At 37.5% G+C, this 21,633-nt stretch overlaps 1 protein-coding gene across 13 annotated transcripts in view; it reads right to left on the bottom strand.

Moving 5' to 3' along the window:
• The window catches only part of DLGAP1 (DLG associated protein 1), a 405,586-nt gene that overhangs the window by 355,376 nt on the left and 28,577 nt on the right, over positions 1–21,633 (bottom strand). The window lies entirely within an intron of this gene.

Raw genomic sequence — 21,633 nt, 5'->3', positions numbered from 1 at the left:
TAAAGAGTATTTATTTTTTTTTTGTTATCAGGAACAAGTTCAGACAATGTTACATCAAGTTTACCTTTGATTCCTGACTACTATCTATAGCAAGTAAGTTTTTAAAAGATAATTTTAAGTGAATGCACTCCCATGAAAAGAAATAGGCTGAAAAAGAAGGATGGACTAGAATACTTGGTTGATTTTCCCATGCTGGAGACCAGTTATTGAACATTTATGAAAAGACATTAACTGTCTAGTATAAATGCTTTTTCCAATGCTGGCCATAATGCTAATTTGCAGGAGTAACCTCAGATGATCCAGCTTCAGAATTGAGCTCTAACAAAGAAGTGAACTGATCAAGTATGTTTCACATTTGAGGCTTTTAATTACAAGAACTTGTTCAGTCTTGTTAATTATATTCCACCCTCTTTCTCAAAAGGCAGGAAATGAGGAACAAGGAAAAGAAAAAAAGGCAGCAGGGACTAAAAGCATGAGCAGAGAGAAAGTATTTCAAATTCTTAAGCTGACACATTTTTTCACAATTCATTTTTAATCAATATAATCTACACATTATTTTTGAGTTTTCAGCCATATGTAGAGCAAGAACCTACTGGGGTCTGCAAAAGAAACCTAGAATATAGTTTTTCAAATCAGCCATAGAGTTGTATGCTTAGCAGTATGTGTTAATAGCCAGATAAATGAAGGAATATTATCTAGCAATAAAACTTTCAAGACATTGCCAGCTACACTTATTTTCAACTAGTCTTCTGCTCCCTGATGATTCTACCTGCCAGAGTACAAAGGAAGTGCACGGACTTCAAGGTTTGATGCTCTTTCAAATTAGCCTCCTTCTCCAAGCATCTGAAAACAGCTACAAAGAAGCTGCAGAAGTGTTGAAGTCAAGACTGTAATTGAAAGCTGTGCCTCCAAACTTCCCCCCACATAGAGAAAAGACAAACTGTTCAACCTGTTACTGGCAACTTCCTACAAGAGCAGAGTTAAAATAGGGGAGCATTCAAGTCGTTGTCCTCAGAGGACCACATTCACTTGCATATTTATCATCACCTTGCAGCCACCAGTCCACGAGAAAAGAAATCTCAGTTAAGAACGCATTAATAATAAAACAAGAACTAAATCTGCGGCAGCTGTGACAGTTATAACTTCTCTCATAATGAAGCAGGTGTCAGCAAAAAGGTACTGCTCTGAGTCTAGGCAAATCAAATGTCATCATCTTATTCGCAGACATTCTTACTGACAATTCAGCTGCAATCATCATACCAATCCAAACCCACCTATAAAAATAGCCCACTTTGATAATTTTAAACTTGTTTTTAATGAGTAAATCACAAATTCTGCATTTATGGCAATAGATTGAAAAAATATCCGTCAGGTTTTCTGTGATTGTATTATCCATGTTCCTAATGAAAGTAAGTATTGTTCCAATGATAATTGTATTTCATCTATGTATTTTTTCTAGGTAATAAGTGCAGAATTTATCCATTTAACTGCAGAAAGCCAATGAGATCCAAATAGAGTCATAGAACTATTTGGGTTGGAAGGGCCCTTTAGAGTTAGTCACCCAGTTCCAATCCCCCTACCATGGGCACCTTACATTAAGACCAGGCAGCTCAAACCCCATTCAACCTGGCTTTGCATACTGCCAGGGATGGGGCATCCCAGGTTCTCTGGACTGTCTGTCCCAGTACCTCATAATTCTCACAGTAAAGAATTTGTTCCTTATATCTAAATCCATCCTCTTTCAGTCTGAACCCATTCCACCTTGTCCTATAGGATTTTTTACTACATGCTCTTGTGAAAAGTCCCTCTTCAGCTTTTTTGTAGGCCCCCTTTACGTACCACTGGGATAGGTGTTGCAGACCCCCCCAGCTGGAGCTGCAGCTGTTGCTCCCAGACATGCACCCACCCTTCTGCCTTCAGGAACAAGTAGGATGAGTGCTCTTGGCCTGTGCAGATGGCCAAAACCAGGTTTCTGGGTTATGTGCACTGCGAGTCTCTTCACTTAGCCTTGGAACAACATATTTCTTCCAGCATGTGGACATCACCATTAAACACACACAGGTGGTTAAGATATTTTAAACACTGAATTTTGGAAACAGTAAATGAAGCTAGATTAACAAAATATTTAAAAAGCTTTTATTTGGACCCATTTCTGCCACAGAAGTGACAAAATGGAGAAAGAGAGAAAATTATATTGCCCTTTAATGACATTTTAGAACAATTTAATATGACATAGCTTTGGTTGAGGCTTCATTGATCCTGACAATATCACCACTACACACTTTGATATGCTGTTCACATCTTGCCCATTACCATTTATGAAGACATAAATGCTCAGTTTGAAAATTATTATTTTCCATTAAAATAAAGCTGGCATCATTTTAGTTAGAGAAATAAACTTTGTAATATTTCAGGTAACTCTCCTTCCTAGCCCACATTCAAAGCATAGTATGGGGGCTTTTTTGCAATGGACAGAGGCATTTCATAAATAAGGAAGGCTATGTGGTAGCAAGTCACAAAACCCCCCAAAAAATCACACTAAAAATGAAAATAGGACACAGAGCTGAATACCAGGGAGAAAAGAGAAGGCACCTACATAGTACTATGAAAACATGAGTATTTAGTTTGACTTTATCACATATGAGCTACTAAACCAAAGAACACCAATGTAATCATGTTACCCTAAAGGAGGCATAGGTTATACCTGAGCTACAAATGTTTCATCAAATCAAACCTATAGGACCCTCTTTGCATTTACACAGGACTTACCTCACATATGTTTAGGGTCACCACACCTATGTACTGAATTTCTTTACTCCCAGAGAGAAGTGTGAATGTATATTAATGCAAATGAGACTCAGGCTCCCCTAAAAATACCCAGCTTCAGTGTTGGGTCTACCCTGAATAAATTAGATTAGGAACAAATGAGCGTGTTTAACTCTGTTATAAAGCCATTTACCACAGTGTGGGGTGGGAGTGCCTGTGTTATATTTTGCTTTTAATAATGCTTGAGGGAAAGGCTGAGGTATTTAATAAATACCTTCTTTTCCTCAGTCTTTAATTATAAGGCCTTTTGTCTGGATACCCAGCCCCCTGAACTGGAAGACAGGGAGGGGTGCAGAATGAGGCCTCCAAAATCCAAGGGAAAATGGTCAGTGACTTGCTACACCACTTAGGCACACAAGCCCATGGGGCTGGATAGGATCCACCCAAGAATGCTGAGAGGAGCTGGTGGAAGCACTTACCAAGCCACATTCCATCATTTACCAGCAGTCCTGGCTGACTGGGGAGGTCCCAGTTGACTGAAGGTTGGCCAGTGTGACACCCATGTATGAGAAAGGCCAGAAGGAGGATCCAGGGAGCTACAGGCCTGTCAGTCTGACTTCTCTGACAGAGAAGGTCATGGAGCAGAACATCCTGAGTGCCATCCCACAGCCACAGGATCAGGCACTGCTGAGGGGTTTGTGAAAGGCAGGTCCTGCTTGGCCAACCTGATCTCCTTCCTTTATAGGGTGATCTGATCGGTGTGTGAAGGAAAGGCTGTGTATGTTGTTTATGTGGATGTTAATAACGTTTTTGCCACTGTCTCCCACAACATTATCCTGGATAACCTGGCTGCTCATTAGTTGGATGGTGGCACTATTCACAGGGTAAACAAACGGCTGATGGCTGGGCCCAGAGAGCAGTGGTGAACAGAGTTACATCCAGCTGGCATCAAGTCACAAGTGGTGTTTCCCAAAACTCAGTACTGGGGTCACTCCTGGCCCGTTTAATGTCTTTATTAATTATCTGGACAAGGAGATTTGGGTGCACCCTCGGTCAGTTCACAAACACCACCAGGGCAGGAGTATTGATCTGAGTGGGGTAGAAAGCCTCTACAGAGTGATCTGCACTGGTTGGATCAATGGGCTGAGGTCAGTTGGATGAGGTTTAGCTTGACCAAATGTCAGGTCCTGTGCTTTGGCCATGACAACCCCATACAGCACTACAGCCTTGGAGCAGAGTGGCTAGAAAGCTGTGTGGTGGAAAGGGACCTGGGGCTGTTGGCCAACAGAGCTGAAAATGACCCAGCTGTGCCCAGGTGGCCAAGAAGGCCAATGGCATCCTGGCTCGTACCAGCAATAGTGTGGCCAGTAGGACTAGGGCAAGGATCATCTCCTTGTACTCAGCACTAGTGAGGTTGCACCTCAAAAACAGTTCAGCTCAGTGCCTCACTCCAAGAAAGACACTGAGGCACTGGAGAATGTCCCGAGAAGGCCAAAGGAGCTGTGGAAGGGTTTGGAGCACAAGGTCTATGAGGAGCAGCTGGGGGAAGTGAGGTTGCTTAGCTTGGATGAGAGTAGGCTCAGGGGAGACCTTATTGCTCTCTACAGCTACCTGAAAGGAGGCTGTAGTCAAGGTGAGGGTCATTATCTTCTCTCAAGTAGCAATTGACAGTCGAAGAGAAAATGGCCTCAAGTTGCAACATGGGAAGTTTAGATTGGACTTTTATTCCATTGATAGTGCTGGACCCAATGATAGTTGGACCCAATGATCTTAGAGGTCTTTTCAAGCCTAAAGCATTCTATGATTCCATCTGGAGAACAAAGGATAATTACATTTTTCATCCCACTCAGAGAGTTATAGCAGTACAGTGACCAGGTGTGCACTTTCCCACTCTGGCATTAGGAAAGTAAAGACATGCTGCATAGCATATTGCTCAGACTAAACTAGGTTGTAGAGCTCCATCAGGATACTTCCCATCTCTTACACCAAAACCCCAACTGCCCAACTGCGGCAATGGATCCAGAGAGTAATTTAAAAAGCAGAAGTTACATAAGAGACTGAAATAAGTTATCTGTAAGGAAACAATACATCACACATCTACGTATAATGTATATATAAAATATACTGTATATATAAATTTACATGGGTACAAGTTTAATTTTGGAAAAGATCAGTAGCAATAGGGAAGAAACTCAGTGATAATCCTAGTTTTATAGAGTGAAGTGTTTTATCACATTTCAGTGGATGCTATATTATGTTTAGTCCAGTTTCTAGCACCTTTTAAAATAGTCCCTGCACAATCACCTAGCAAAATCACTCCTGAAAAATGTACTACGTACCCCATGAAGCACCTAAGCCACAGGAGTGCTGACCTGCATTATATTACATGCTGATGTATCCCATTCTACAATCTATAATTTAGGAAAAGGCACACAAATGAAAAATGAAAGCACAGAGAAAACAGGCAGCAAGACCAGAGCTACACAGGAGAGACTGGGGCAGGATTAAAATGAGATTATGGGATCTGAACTTCTGCATAAACTGTATTAAGTTTTCTTTCAAATTACACTGAGACGGCTCCAACCACTGCTCAAGTTATCAAAAAAAAAAAAACAAAAACCAAACATATCTGCTCTACAAATTTGTGGAGCAAGTATTTTCACTCCAGGCAGCCAAAGAATCCACTATTCTCAAAAAAGATAACAAGATAACTCACAAAGAAATGAGTGTGTATTTTCTTTTTTTTTTTTTTTCTTGTTATGTCTTTAAAGAAATAACTTTTTTCCTCAAAGCATAATTCAAAAATTTGGTCCTGGAGAAGTAAACAGTTTAAAAATACAATAGAAAAAAGTCTTCATATCAAAATTCAGCTTTCAAAGAAGATTTTAAAATATTATTTTTATACAATTTAACAATACAAACCCCTTTACATGATACAAAGACAGCTTTGATGCTACTGCATTTATAACAATGTTTTATTCATGTATTTCTTTTGTAGCTCTGTCACTAAGAATCGAATCAGCTACATACAACTTAATTCTTCCCCTGCTAGTTTTGTGATGAGAAAGATGATATTGCTTTCTGATTGCAGTAAAACAAAATGAAATACTTTACCTGTCTGTTCTACTTTAAGTAACAAATGCAGTGAGTATGAGAGATGACATGCATGGCTACTTTTCAACAGAGGTGTCACACATATGGAGTATTTTTTTTTATTCTGCATATTTCTGTATTTTCCAAAACTGCATCTACAGCTGTGGACCCAAGTCCCTGAAGTGCTCTGTCTTATTATTCTTTATATTTGGTTGCAACAGATATTTTTGTGATACTGGTAGTTAAAGGGAAAGAGCATATTATGCACCTAAATATTTCCATTCCTAAATAGTGAGGGACTTAAATTGCTTTGTTAATAGTAAAAATATCATAAACAAGCCACACTTATGTCCACTAGTACTTTCAAATCTCATCTGAAATTTATTTTAGTGCAGCATATGAGGGAAACTTTTTTTAAATATGTGGAAATGAAAAAATCAAATGTTAATTTTCTCCTTAGATTAAATGAAGACTACAGCGAAACACTTGGTTAGCAAAGCAGATTGCCAGTGACTATGGATGATGACAATCCAGTGTCACATGGCAAAGTAGAGTATGGTATTGATTACTTCATAATAGTGTATGAAAGGTGCTAAACTACCTTCAAAGAAAACCTCAGGTTACCTTTGCTCTGGAAAAAAGTAATTAAATGACCAACTAGGAAAATGTCTTCTTGATTAGAAGAAAACCTCCCAGGCTTCATGTCCTGCAAACCCAGACGAGCCATAAGAAGACCTATTACACAGCCCAGCTCTCTCCTAGAGCCCCTGCAGAAAAATGGCATATCCCTTCCATCAATGCTCCAAGGTTGAAAGAAAAGTCATAGAAGAACATGAAAATTACAACTCCCAAGGATAAAAATTCTTCAATCTCATGTTTAAATGGGAAGTTCCAGAGAAGAAAAATCCCCAAGATTAGAAGATGAATGTTATGAACTATCCTGGACACATGAATTTGGTGTTAATCTGACACAATCAGTCTTTTGAATTTTGAACTCAATTGTAAAGGAACCTGCCATATATTAAAAGCAAATAGCAAGAGTAGTTAGATATCAAAGCTATTGAGTCCAAAATCTGTGGGTTTGGAGGAATAGTAAGAATTCACTGTAAGCATAACATGAAGTTAAGGTTCCATAGAAACAGAAGAAATTACCATTCTAATTCATGCAGATGATGCTCTGGTGCTGTTCTGTAAAGCAACAAGATGGATTCTCCCAGTGGTTAAAACTAATTTTGAAATTGTTGGTACTATTTATATATGCAAAAAAAAAAAAAAAAATAGCAAAACCAAAGACAAAAGTATCACAGATGTAGCCAAAAAAGGCAATGGGAAAAAAGAAGAGTCAGAGGAACGCTAGCTATACAAGCATAGAAGAAAGCTCAGAGAATGCATTTCAAGTATATTCTTGGCACTAAGGAGAATTTTTAGAATAAAGAGACTCCCTTTATTATTCCTACTCTTCTTTTATTTAGGAAGATATAATTTTTATGAAGGTTTGTTCTGCAAACAAATGAAGGTGCGCTGACTATTATAAGCAATTATCACTTTTTCTTCCCAACAGAATAACCTATAAGAATCTGAATACCAAATAACCATTTTGTTAGCTAATTATTGTGCTATATACTCCCTTTGGGATACAGTTGGACTACAATCAAAAACAATACTGATCCTAGTTATGATTCTGATGTTACAGAGATCCAAAGAAAGTATGACTCCTACACCACTTAGTTGCATCCACCAATATTTGAAACAGCTGGGTACAGCTCTGCCAAGCTGTTCATCAAAAATGCCACTGCTTTGCCATTGTAGGCACTGCAAAATGATGCCCAAAGTTCCCTTGGAAGCACAGCCAAAAGAGAATTATGCATTGCATCTTCTTGACTACTTGTCCATGGGTTTACTGTGGATTCAGCTAATGCCATAGGCTTTTGGCAGCTGGCAGTATGCACAGTGTAAAACATCATTCAGCTTCACTGTCTCGATCACTGTGCTCCACAGAGCAGAAAATTAAGTTCGACAGATTTAAAGGAGGTTCTTGTCATTCACTGTAATTCATATAAATCATTATATGTATGCCTTTAAAATCTCATCTGTAACTTCCAAAGAGTGATTACTGAGTCAGTGTGATTATTTTATACCATTATAGAAAAAAATCCAAACCCAAATTATGAGTTATGATAAAATGTTAATTTTCATTCCCATGGACAGAAGCACTGACATAATTTCTATCTCTAAACATTCTTTCATTTTGAGACGAGCTTAGTTTCTGTATCATCTAACCTTAACTAACATGAATAGTAGTATTTTTTTTCATATTGTAAGTGGTTACAAATTTTCTGCTGAAACTACTTTTTTAATGGAAAATGAGAATTTATAAGTGACTTTTTAGTATAAAGTGTGTCAGGTTTCATGAATTTTCTGTAAAATGTAAGCAGCACTTTTCTGTATTCTGCCTTGTACATGCTGCTTTTAGGACACCACATTCACTGGGGACAGGTAACTCAGAAGCCAAGCAGCTCCAACACCTCAGGAATTAAATTATCCTAAATCAGAAGAATCCATGACTTTATGTCATGGAATACACTGTACTTCCAGTTTTCCTGGCTGTGGAGAGGCCTACGTGGGAAGGCACACACAATTCCCATCTACCTAGCCAAACAATTTCCCTTTCTGTTTCACTGCACAGTCCTTGGCCTCTCAGTATCCACATTGCATGCGTACTAGCTTGCACACAGACTCCTGGCTGGAGCAAGTAGTTCCCTTCATGAGAAGATCTGATCACAGATGAGAAGGCAACATGCTCCAATACCTGTGCAGTGCACAGGCCAGTTCACATCACACACCACAAGTCACTCCTTAGCCCCACACTGAAGAGCCTCCCAAAAACAGTGCATCTTGGTCTCCAGCTACACTTTCTTTGCAACTCCAAAATTTTCCATTGGCCAGACACACCAACTCTACACTTTAATTCATTTGCAAACAAAGAAGTCAGGGCTGGATGCAGGGCCTGTAATAATATCTTTAAACATGAAACCACTGAGAAGTGCCACCTTCCTTGTACCACCAATGTTGAGGCCACCAGTTTAAGAGTTATGGGAGGTTTTGATTGAGTGTGCTGCAGTCTCCTCAAAGCCTTTAATATTTACACCAATGGTGTGTTAGTTATTTTCATATCATCCACCTGTCTTATTTTTATCACGATTGGGAAAAGAAGAGAAAATGTTAATTTATTAAATAATTTCCTTCACAAGATAAACCTCTTGATTCAACTGTTAACGTTTGCACATTGCTGATGGGACATCTTTTAGATTTTTCTACAGCTATCTTGACTTAGTAGCTTCTGAATTTGAAAGCTTACTTAATGCCTACTGCTGTTTTATCTTTGTTTATTCTACTTAGTCACCAAGGCACACTGGACCCACATCTTTGGAGAAGTCTGCTGCCTCCATGATGTCAAGAAAGCATTTTCCTACCCTGATACAGCCCTCAGATTACTCTTCAGTACTAATTCCTCAGGTAGGAGCAATGAAAAAGGGGCATGCAATCCTGATGGACTAGGAGGATATTATAAAATTATGCAGGAAGAAAATTAGAAGTACCAGCACACAAACTAGAACGTTATTTGACTATTGCTGTAAAAGACAACAAAAATGTTTTTATAAATACATTTGCAAAAAAAAAAAAAAAAAAAAAAGGGCTAAGGAGAATCTTCATCCTTTATGAGATGTGAGGAATAAAGTACTGACAAAAAAAAGAGATAAGGAAAACTGTGAGATACTTAAAGCCTTCTTTGCTTCAGTCTTTAGTAGTAAAACCAGTTCTCTGGGTACCCCATTCCCTGAGCTGGAAGATAGGAACAGGGAGCAGAAGGAAGTCCTTACAATCTATACTCCAAGGGAAAATGGTCAGGAACCTACTACACCACAAGATGTAGACCTTGTTGTTCTCCACAACTTTTGGAGAAGAGGATGAAGACAGATGGGGGCTGTCTCTTCTCCCAAGTGACAACAGATAGGACAAGAGAAAATGGCCTCAAGCTGTACTAGGGGAGGTTTACATTGGATATTAGGTAGGGTTAATTCACCAAAATGTGGTCTGGCATTTAAACAGGCTGCCCAGAGAGTCAACATCCCTGGATGTATTTCAGGGTTGGGTAGATGTGCTTAGGGACACGGTTAATGAATGGATTTAGCACTATTATGTCAATAGTTCAACTTGGTGATCTTAAAGGTCTTTTCAAATCTAAATGATTCTATGATGCTATAAACTGACCAATGTCTGTTAACCAACCCAAAGAAATTCCATTATGAAACAAAATTCTACACTGACAACCATAGTAGGAATCCATAAAGAAGCAGAAAATAGGAACTAAATATAAACTTACATTATTAAGTGAGAGCTACTAATTGCTGTTCAACAGGTACACAGTTTCCCAAGGAAATCTGGTATGCAAACAGCAGATGGCAGAAATTGCAATTACTGAGTTCTGGTTGCAGGCTACTACCACTGATAGCTAGCTTGTGTAAGAATTCTTTCATAATCTTGATGGTGAATGGGAGAAGGCACACTCTAAAGGTATTGGAAAGAATTTTCTTTTTCCAGTGGAAATTTACTTCAGAAATATATGTGACTATTCTTCCTCACTTGTGAAATTTCAGTCTCAACCATGAATGTTGATTTCAGTCTTAGTCTTGAGTGCTGTTAGCTTCAGGCATACAGTTTTGCCCATGTGCTCCTGATGCCCCATGGTGTAATTCTGCTTCCCTAATAAAGATAAAATATATGGGACACAGTTACATCTCACTCAGCTCATACATATGGGCCGACTGATTTTTGAAAGGAGTATTTTAAAATTATAAGAAATTCAGAAGAAAGAATAGCTACCTCATCCACATTTTCTCTTTTTTTGTACACCTGAATGCAAACTGTACACACAGTTTAATTAGTTCTGCTGTGTACTTCTCAAGGCACTGTAATTGGTTCAGAAGCAAATCAGAGAGCTGCTTCTGAAGTGCACCAAAGCTTAGGAACTATGTCCTTACACTCTTCTAATGGAAAAAAAACCCAACCAAAAATCCAAAACCAAGAACAACCCAGCAGCATCACCCAGTGCTTTGACACTCTATAGCAGTTTTCTCACAATAAGAGGTAAAACTCAAAAGCAGCTGATTTAGTGGTCAGCCCAAATGAAATCAAATGAGAGCCAACAAGCATCCTCCCTTTCCTTCCCCCTCCTCATGCGATCACTTCAGAGGAACCTAAAAAGAAATCCCACACAGTGATGGAAGAAGAGTAAAGGATTGCTACTTCCATTATAGTATTTGTATTTCTTTAAACACCAGTCTTTAAAATCTGAGATTCCAGGAAAGAAAAATAGCCTCGTGCCTAAATAGACAAATCAATGAAGACTCTTGCCTTGCAAGAGAAGACGGGAACAAGAGACAGAACTGTCCCCTGCAATAGCTATTTAAGTGTCTTCATTTAAATAGAACCTGACACATCATTTTTACCTGCTTAAGATGGTTGTCAAATTCCCTCTTCCACTGCAAACTACATTAAAATTCCTTACAACCAAGAGCTGCCTGGGGTTTTGGTCTGCAATGGTAGGACTAAGCAACAAAGGAGGAGAGCAAAAGCAGACTATGTCTCTCACAAATGTACGTCCTGCTCCACACACATAGTTCAGACACCACCATGTGTTCCACGGTGTGTCTCACCACACAGTGCAGAACAGCAGACAAAAGATCACAACATCTGAAGTCTCTGCAAATCCACCCTCCCAATCCCCATGCAGGCAAGCAGATAAGCACATTTCTAGTCTCAGCAGCTGCTTCATGCAATTAACAGACCCATTTTCAATGTCCCTTATTAAGTCCTGGTATAAAAGTCCTGGTTCATAAGATTTTCCTCTCCCCCCCGCCCCTTTTCACAAAGGAAAAGACAGAGGTAACATTTATGTATAAAGGTGAATACTTAGTAGGTATATTTAAAGCTACTTATGTACCTCAAACCAAGTCAAATTTCTCAGTCCCCACAGTTAGTGTTTAGATTAGGCTGGAGGAAGAATTGAATTTCTGCTGAGCTACCAGAGAACCACACATGCAGCCAGGTTTATATCATGAGTTCAATATATCTTTTTTCAGCATAATTTTTCTCATCTGTCTATTACATTTACTCACATCACATTCAGGAACTCTTCGGGAATCAGATTTGTTCTCCCATCCTCCAGTGTGCCTATGTTGATGTAAGTTTTCACACATGCTTTTTCTTTTTCTTTTTTTTTTTAATATCTGCTTTTAGTTGAAAACATACAATATAAGAGAAATGAGAAAAAAACTATAGAAGAAAATAAAAATATTACAAAATGCAAATATATAATATAATACTATATGTAAGAGTTATTGTGGTTAATAAAATGCAAGAGCAGCAATATACCTACTAACAACTAATGACAAAACCTAGCTAAATAAATTTACCTGTGGACAGCCATGACCTAGAAACATTAAGTTCTTGATTCTATATCATTGTAATCTCTTCTTAATTATTGTAATTATCATTACAATCTCACCTCCATTATTCCTACATAAACAACAACAAAAACAAACAAACAAACAAAAACCCCAAAACCAGAAACCATCCAAACCCCTTCTTGATGAGTTTCTGTCTGGAATTGCTAGCCAGGTTTGTTCTCCCTGAGGCAGAGGCAGTCTGTACTTTCTTGTCTTTTTATCTGCCTGCTCCTTCTGTTCATTATTAAGTGATAAATACCTCCCTCAAAAATACTTTAACCCAGTTTTCATCTGGAAACTGTTTTTCATATCTAAGACTGCAAATGTAATCTAAAACATCTCTCCTCAATCCTCCAATAGCACGTTTTACACATTTCAGCCAGAAAGCTCTGTGTCCATTTGCCTGTCTTACAGGTTCAAAACCTGTTGTTGTGGGTTGGTATTTGTTGTCTTGAAGATATGCAGTAGGTCTAAAGAGATTATTTTTTTAATCACTCCAATACCTCAGTCTGGGATCCTATAATCATGCTGGGCCTCATCTGCTTTGCATCACTTGGCAATTTAGGTTGTGCAGGCTATATTAAGTGCTCACAGATTTTCATACGAATGGCATGTACAAGATGTTCCAGCTTACTCATGCTGTATCCACCAACTGCAATAGACAGAGTATTATTTTGTAATACGTATTTTAATAGGTATACTCACAAATATCCCTTTGTTAAAATGTGAGGATGTTTGGAAATGCCAAAATGACTTGCTGCTTTGTGCATCCTTATGTTCCAAGGCAATTGAGAGTTCTTAGTGCCTCTGCAAGCTTCATGTTTTCAAGTCCAACAACTAACTACGTAATAACTCACTTAACTGTTATGACACACCATCAGAGTCGGGTCATATATAGCTCTGAAAATCCATTCATCCAACCCAGTCATGCTTTAGCCTTCTACTTCCTCATGTTTTTTTCTTATTCAATTCAGTATGTGTTCCACTGGGCAGGTAGCACCCACAAGTCAGGGCTTTCCTGCTAGAAACCCTGACTTGAGTACCGCTGGTCCTGCCTATTGGTGTCTCAACCACTTTTATCTTCTCTTCAACCCCAAACTCTCCACAACAGTCTCTACTGCTTCAGTTCGAAAGTCCCAGTGCCCTGCTGGGCTTTGTTTGAGACTTTAACATGCTCCTTTAATGTCGCAGGACTGGGTAATCTGTGCACATCAAAGAAAATAAAAAACATGCTGTCATTCAAACAGAAAACAAAAGATATTAATCATTTGGTATTATCACCACACAGCACGTGAGTGCATATGACTAAGACATGAGGGAGGAGAACCATATGCACCAAGCTATTTGCAATGCAGACCTGAAGAGGTTTTCCAAATTAGGTCACAGATGACAAGAGAATCAATACAACACACATGGACCCTGATGCAGTATTTTCACATTCCCCTTTTTAAGAGAGATGAAGTGTTAGGAGGACCTCTTGGGTACAATTTATGTAATATGGGGTTTCATAAGACTGAGGTAACACTGTTAACATTGTAAATGAAAAAAAAAAAAAAAAGAAAGACTTTGTGAAGTTTATTTCAGTTCAGTTCAGGAACTGGAGCTGCTCAATTGCCTTACTGACCAGGTGTCAGTAAAGAATCAGTAAAATCTGTTTCCATCTATGTACAGCTGATGTGTTGCCAATTTTTCCAGAAATAGACATTACTGAGGCTAGCTCTCTCTTCTTACCTTCCATTTTGATCATTGCAATCTGCTCTGAAGTTAGAAAATATTTGAAAAATTCAGCTAGCATAGAAGTAGGAAATATTTTACAGGCAAACCATTTGGAAACAGCCATCTGTGCTCGATAATGGTTCGAAAATTTAGAAAAAATGCTACTTTTCTTTCTTTCACTAGTTTCACTCTTTTTTACCTTTTCTGCAGTGGACTTCTTTTCAGTATTAGTTGTGAAAAAAGACATCTTTGCAGTCAAATTTTTTGTGATAGCCTACACAATACCAATTCATTTGTATTGACGAGAGACCCTGGCATCCCTGAGTTACTTCAAGTCCCATTTTTTCAGCTACCTCATCTATTCTAACCTCTCCACTCTCTTATCTCCCTTCTACTTATTTTTCACTCTTTGCTTCCACCATGAAGACCACTCAAGAAGCCAAGTCAGTATGTTGGTTTAGGTGGGATGAAACCGTCATCAAGGGCACCTTCACCAAAAATCTACTTCAGTAAAAAAACCTTATTCTTTTCTTATTCTGATAGAGGCTGGATTTTCTGACTGTTGGACAAAGCACGACCCTTCCTGAAGGTTTCTGAAGGAGTCAACATTTAGTATTAGTTGGTTGCTTCTTATTTTAAATAAAACCAGATATGGTGATAGCAATGATGTCTTTACTAAGCAGCAGACCATTTCTCTTCCTCACACATCTGCCACATGCCTTCCTGTATTCTCTTTAAGCTAAAGATCACTTATTTCACTTAAAGACAACTGAGAACTCACAATTTTTCAAATAGGTCAACAGACTGTATATGGTTACAAATATATCTGACCAGAAAAAAGACACATTTACTGTTCCAGTACCTCAGTGTAGTTTTCTCACCAGCATCCATTCTCCATAAGTGCTTCTCTCCACATGAAAAAAGAGAATGTTCCTTGCATTTACAATTAAAGAAATTAAGCAGTTACTTAATATATATGTTTGACTTACAAAAATATACAAGAATTTCTAAAATTCTAACTAAAAACATACACATTTTTCATGGTAATTTCATGTTGTTGGAAGCCTTTTTTTTCCTATTCCTACTAGAAGCTTCCTACTAGAGATGGCTTAAGTAGCAAATATATTATAACCCTCAAATGGTAAATATCCATTTTGTTTCAAAAGACTATAAAATCATTCCTAAATTATCTTTTTATATTGTTTCTTCCACTCCCTTCTGAAATATTTAAACAAACATTAGAAAATCATATTTGTAGTATCAGTGGAAGCTCAAAAATCTGTTAGGTCAATGTATATACACTCTGTTCAATGACCTAAATTATAAGAGACTAACTTCAAAACCAATCTTAAACACCGAGTAAGTGTAACAGATCCTGTAACTTTCCTCAGTAGAAATGCATTAGAGATGAACTAGAAAAAAAAGTCACAAAATCCCACCAAATAAAAAAAAAAAAACCAACCCACCTGCCACCAAAAATAAAAAAACAAAACCAAAACACAACTTCAACAAAAAAAAAAAATCAAAACAGCCAGGCCAGAGCCATTACTTTTCACTCCTCTCATGTATTCCTTCATTATATCAAAACTGATTAAAAAGAAAAAAAAAAGCATGCCTAAAGTAATTTGTGGTTCAACTCTCAGATAGACATGCATGAAACTAGCTGATATTTATGACACAGATCAGTAGTGATGGAGTGTCTATTTCTAACTTGTTTTTAAAGAATTCCACCTCTTTTTTCAGGCCAGTACAACAACTCCTCTCCAATTCCCTGTATTATAAAAGCACAAAACCAGCAAACTCAGAGCAATTTGGCACACAGCAACACCACAGTGGGTTAGCTCTCTCAGAGCAATGGGTTCTGTGGTTCAGCTTCCAACCCGGTATCAAACAAATTCCTTCTGCTCATTACCTGACACAGACATGCTTTGGTAAATAAAGAGAAAAAAGACCACTAGAATCCAGGGATCCTTCCCCAAATGCTAATTTCCCAGCTGCATCCCACTACTATGTCATGTCAAAAAGCAGTCTGCTGACCACAGGACAACCCACTGTTTCCAGGCACCAGAAGATCATCAGCCTTCCTCCTTGAACTATGAAGTCTGAGAAGGAAGATATAGTGTATTTCAGCCACATGGTCAAGTCTCAAGACAATACAAAAATAAACATTTTGCTTCTTGTTCCTGGGTACTGATGAAATGGAAAAACTGTTTTTCAGGAGCTGTGTCTGGCCTTTTTTCAGAAAATTCCCCCTTGTCCCTTAATTCAGGTGACCTATTAGCTTGTTCAAGTGTAAAACCACTGGCCTACCCAAGAGCAGAATCATAGGAGCAGGTGCGACCCGTTCCTGAATCTGAACAAAATCAATTCAGTCCAGGTGCCTCCAGGTAGTCACCTTTCCTAACTAAACAAATCTATCATTTGCTACCTTTGACTTCCTTCAAATAATTTCTTTGATATGGTCATTTGCTCTACAGCTTAAGTGCTTCATCCTGCTAGTTGCCATTCCTCTCCTGGATTTTAAATGGCTTTCCTACCTGAGTAAAAAGTTGTATTTATTTTACATTGAGCATTCTGAGAGTACTTCGAGTATGCACAATATGGTAGGTCTGGATCTTCAGATAAAAATTATCAAATCATTCTGCCTTTAGCCTTGACTACAGTCCTTGCTTTAAGCCAAACTGAGGATGGCAACAACAATGCACAGCTAATGCCTTTGGCATGATCCCACATGAAACAGCATGACCTTGGGAGGTTCAAAGAAGAAGGAACAAGGCAGGGTATTCTTCTCACAGTGTGGTGATATATACATCCAAATCACCTACTCATCCTGCTCTGCTGCTGCAAATTAATGTAGCACCAATTTCCTCACATTCCACTGCAGATAAATCTGGTTACCTTCCATGATTTTATTTGCAATATTATCAGCATCTTAAAAATAATTATGGTTCGAATACACACATTTTGCACTAGTTCTGCTACATTTCAGTCCTATCATGTATTCCTTCATTGTATCAACACTGATTAAAAAGGAAAAAAGAAAAGCATGCCTAAAATAATTTGTGGTTCAACTCAGATAGACATGCATGAAACTAGCTGATATTTATGACACAGATCAGTAGTGACGGAGTGTCTATTTCTAACTTGTTTTTAAAGAATTCCACCTCTTCTAGAGAACTGTCCTCTTCCCTTTTGAGCATAGTTCTGTTTGTTCCTGCCTTACAGAACAGAGTACATCAAAGGAAAATAATAATGTATTTTGGCAGCTACAGCTAACAAAGAAAGCATCTACTTCAAGACTTGAGGACAGCAAACTAAGGTTAATTTCATCATGTCCTAGCCAAGAAAACCTGCAGAGATATATATACTTACAGTGAAAGCAAAGCTGGAAGCTTAGTCCACAAAATTCAATTATCAAAATTGTAAGGAAGGAAAAACAGAGTTCAAAAGAGGCTGTGGAATAGAAAGTGATTAGCCTTCAGTGACTTTTTTTCAGTTTCAGAGTCCTCACAAACAAATTATAAAAATAAAGTATTTTCTCTCTCTCTTTCTATTTTCTCTTACTTATCTGGATACAAAACATATCAGGAGAGAGGATTGTCTCAAACTGCAAAGAAGTCTCTGCTTTGAGCGACACTGTGGCTCAAGAATAATTTCAGATATAGCAACACAGGCTGCTTCTAAGAAATTGCAAGTGCTCTCCCTAGAAGCAAAGCTGAAAACAGTGGGATGATCCACGTGGTCTGGTTCCCATCTGGACTACAATGTATTTTAGCATTCAAATTGAGTCTTTCTACAGTGTCAATGCAGAGGGTACGGACCTGGGCCTGAAACTCTTCAAAGCTCTACTCTCTCCTGCCACATGCCTTACTGCTTTGTATTTCAACAGCTAATGACAATATGCACACAATTAAGCTGTTGGAAACATCCCCAAGAACTCAGAGGCAATCTCAGCATAGAGGATTTTGTTGTCTATGGACTGCCCTTTGCACCTTCCAAACAAGTACTCAAAATCCTTGAGCCTACATTAGAGTCAGAACTGATCCACTTCTCCATTTTTTTTCTGCCATTTTTATACCTGCACTTTCCTCTCAGAATAAAAAACCAAATTAAGTGAATTCCTGTAAAGGGTAAGTGATATTTTAAATTGCATGACTGCATTTAAACTCATAAATTGAGTGTCCACTGCCTAAAGGAGAAAAAAATGTTTAACTTCAATAGCTATCCTAAATATGATTGAAAAGTGAATATGACTATTAAAATTATTATTCTCAGCAATAACCTGAAGTAAGAATTATTGGAAGTCAGCAATATTTTTCCATGAATGAACCGAGTATTTCTTAAAATGCTGAGCATTTTTGCTAGCTCTTCTGAAATCAACATGCATTCTCCCTGAACTGAAATATATTATTTGCCTAGGATCCTAATTGGGAAAAAAAGCTATTGTCAAGTAAAACTGTAAAAGTAGTTACACTTATCTAGCTATTGCTATACAATAAGTAGCAGAAAATATTTTAGAAAAGTTTAAAATCTGTGTCTTTTACACCGTACATCTCATGCAACATAGAAAGTGGATTGTATTTAACTTTTACCTGAAAATTCATGCAACACCACCTAACAAAGCTGAATATATAATGGATAAGACCTGCATAGGCTGGTTTAAACTGCAAACAGCTGAAGTAATTGAATCACTCTCCTGACCAACCTAATGTGTACATAACTTCAGTGCACAAACTGCAGTTATTTTGAACACTGCATGTGGGCACAAGCCATAACCACCTGTTAAAGCAATGATGCTCCTACACGACATTTCAAAATACATTTTCTCCAGTACTGCCAGTAGTTTTTTTTGGCACACGCTCTTATTTTGTAAACCCTTCCTCCTCTACTACCTCCACTATTATCTTCACCTAGCATTTTCCTTCTTCTCTGAAACTAACTTTGAACACAGAGGCAAAATCCAGAGTCTTTCTGAGAATTAAAGAGGCATGCTGTGACTGTAGCTACAGCCATGCAAATCCAGGGTGTGGAGCTCCTATGAATTTGCCCGATATGGGAGGGTAAGAAATTGCTTAAGTCTGAACCAAAGGGACTACACTGACAGAACAATTGAGGATGAGTCTAAATAAAATAAGATACAACAAACAATTTGCATTTAAAAGAACAATGGTAATTTGCATTTAAAAGAACAATGATCAACATTTGGTAAACATCTTTTGCAATGTAATTATGTTCAATTTCATTCAGGAAAAAATCCACTTGAAACTATTTTCTTTACTAACAAGATTCTTAGGAAAAAAATAATCAATTTTATAAAGTGTACTTAGAAAGATTTAAATAGGAAAAAAGATCAGGCCATTTGCTTTCACATACAACTTGATCAGATAGCATGTAATAGAGGTGACAAAGAACTTTGAATTTTCCTCCATGACTTGAATTTCAGCTAATTTTCTTATGCAAATAAGGGCTAACTAGTTACTTTTTAAATTCCATCTCCCATGACTACAAAAACTAAATAGATTATTTGTAGTTCTCAAGTTTAAGTAGTTTTGAATCTATTCTCATCTCAGTGCACAGACAGCTCTGCATAAGCCTCTCATTAAGGATAAACCACCTCTCATTGAAATGAGAATATGCCCCTAAGGGTTTCTGAATTAAATTCATGTTTTGTTATTCATCCAAATTATTTCACATTTTCATAGCACATTAACATAGTCTCTGTAACTTCCCTGTAAAGGCAGGTATACTCCTCATAATCTGCACCAGGATATGAAAATACACAAGGCTGTGCAGTCTTGCCACATCTGTTAAAATGTAGTTGGAAGATGCATTTGGCAAGAGAGTTTTGCTATGTGTCAAAACCTCTGTCAGTGCTCAAGGATTGTCTGCTATTTGTCAGGACTTTTCTGGGCTTTTTTTAATACAGCTTAAGGTACATTTCTGCAAGTCATAAGATAGGCAAGAAGATCTGTTTGACAGAATAAATGGAATATCTGATAATCAGGCTAAAGGGAGACGGAAAGAGTATATAAGCTCAGTTCAGCTCTCATTAATCCAAAGCTTCTCTGTGTTTTGCAGCAGGGTCCAGCATATACCAAAAAATATATATGATCTAGATCCTGACCTTCACACCTATTTTTTTTATTTTAAGTATACATGTAACAAATTTGTCAGTTTGTGTTACACTGCCCCTTTACCTCTAACTACACATGACAGATACTTGTCTATCAGCCTTCACATATGAACTCTAATCTTTGCAGTTTAAAGTCATTTACAATTTTTCCTTGGCTCACTCTCAACTCAATTAGAAATCAATTAACTAATTGACAAACCAAAACATGCTTGAAATCAAGACCTCACATACTTTTTTCACCCTTAAAACTTAATAATGAGTAAATAAAATTACATACATACCAATGAAATGCAGGAGACATGAAAAAGAGCAAACTTTTTGTGTTTTGAAAACCCATGTGCCTCTGAGGCTAATAAGAAGAGAGAAAAATAATAATTTTAATGTTTGTCTTGGTGCTTATATTTTTCCCTTCCCCATATTTCTACAATTAATGTTATTGCTATAGTATCCATTAGGGAGAAATTTGCTGAACAACCCTTTCAGATGTGTCTAAGCAATTTATTTTTTTAAAACTTCCTCAGAAAAACAGAACTATTTTAAAACAAAGTACTTTATCTATTCTTTACTGTATATTTAATATATCCTGGTTTGAAAAACAAAGAAATCTATAAAGCAGTGGTCAGAAATTAATCTTTAACTCAAAGCAAATGTAAAAAGAATTCATTTGACCCCATCTGTAGATTAATATATATTCTCTTCTGGCTATGAAGGGCTTGGACCTAGGGGTTGCATAGGTCCATACTCACTTGGGATGTGACACTGTGCAGAACACCTCATGGTACATTCCAAAAATTCTCAGTTCTCACAAACATCAACAGGAAACAAAGTCTCTCAACCCACAGTACAGGTCTCCCCTAAGCATAGTACTTTAGACTCCTAACATAACAGTCTCTTTCCAAAGATGATCTAAACCAGTATTTATCCTTTATCACGTGTTTTGGTTTAGAAACCTACATAACACAATTGTACAATTTTACAAAGGAAATTTAATCCTTCATCTACATTGCTTCTCACTTTAAATCCTAGATGCTCCAGGATTTACTGAGATATCTTTCATATAGCCAAGCCCTTAGCTAAGTAGGAGAAAATGTTACTTGGATGATAATTGGATATCAATCTGGTTTAGAAGTCATTATCTTCTGTAGGATTAACATTTATTTAAAAATCTAAAAAATATTCATAAAGCAGGAAAACAGAATTTATAGTAGACTCAAAAAACTTTCTGCCTTAAATTGTGGTAATTTGGACATTTCAAATTCAAACAAAATGACAAAAAAAAGTCAATAGGAGCATTCAATACTTTCAACTGGCTCTTAAAAGTTTTACACAAATTTTAATAAAAACCAAACATACAAAGATAAAGCTCTATATGCCAGCAACACTTTATTACTCATATTAGCTTACACTTCATACTCA

Source organism: Lonchura striata, chromosome 2, assembly GCF_050655825.1.
Source record: "Lonchura striata isolate lonStrDom1 chromosome 2, ASM5065582v1, whole genome shotgun sequence".
Taxonomy (NCBI): Eukaryota; Metazoa; Chordata; class Aves; order Passeriformes; family Estrildidae; genus Lonchura; species Lonchura striata.
Note: the sequence above shows the minus strand (reverse complement) of the source record. Positions and strands in the feature narration are given on the sequence as shown.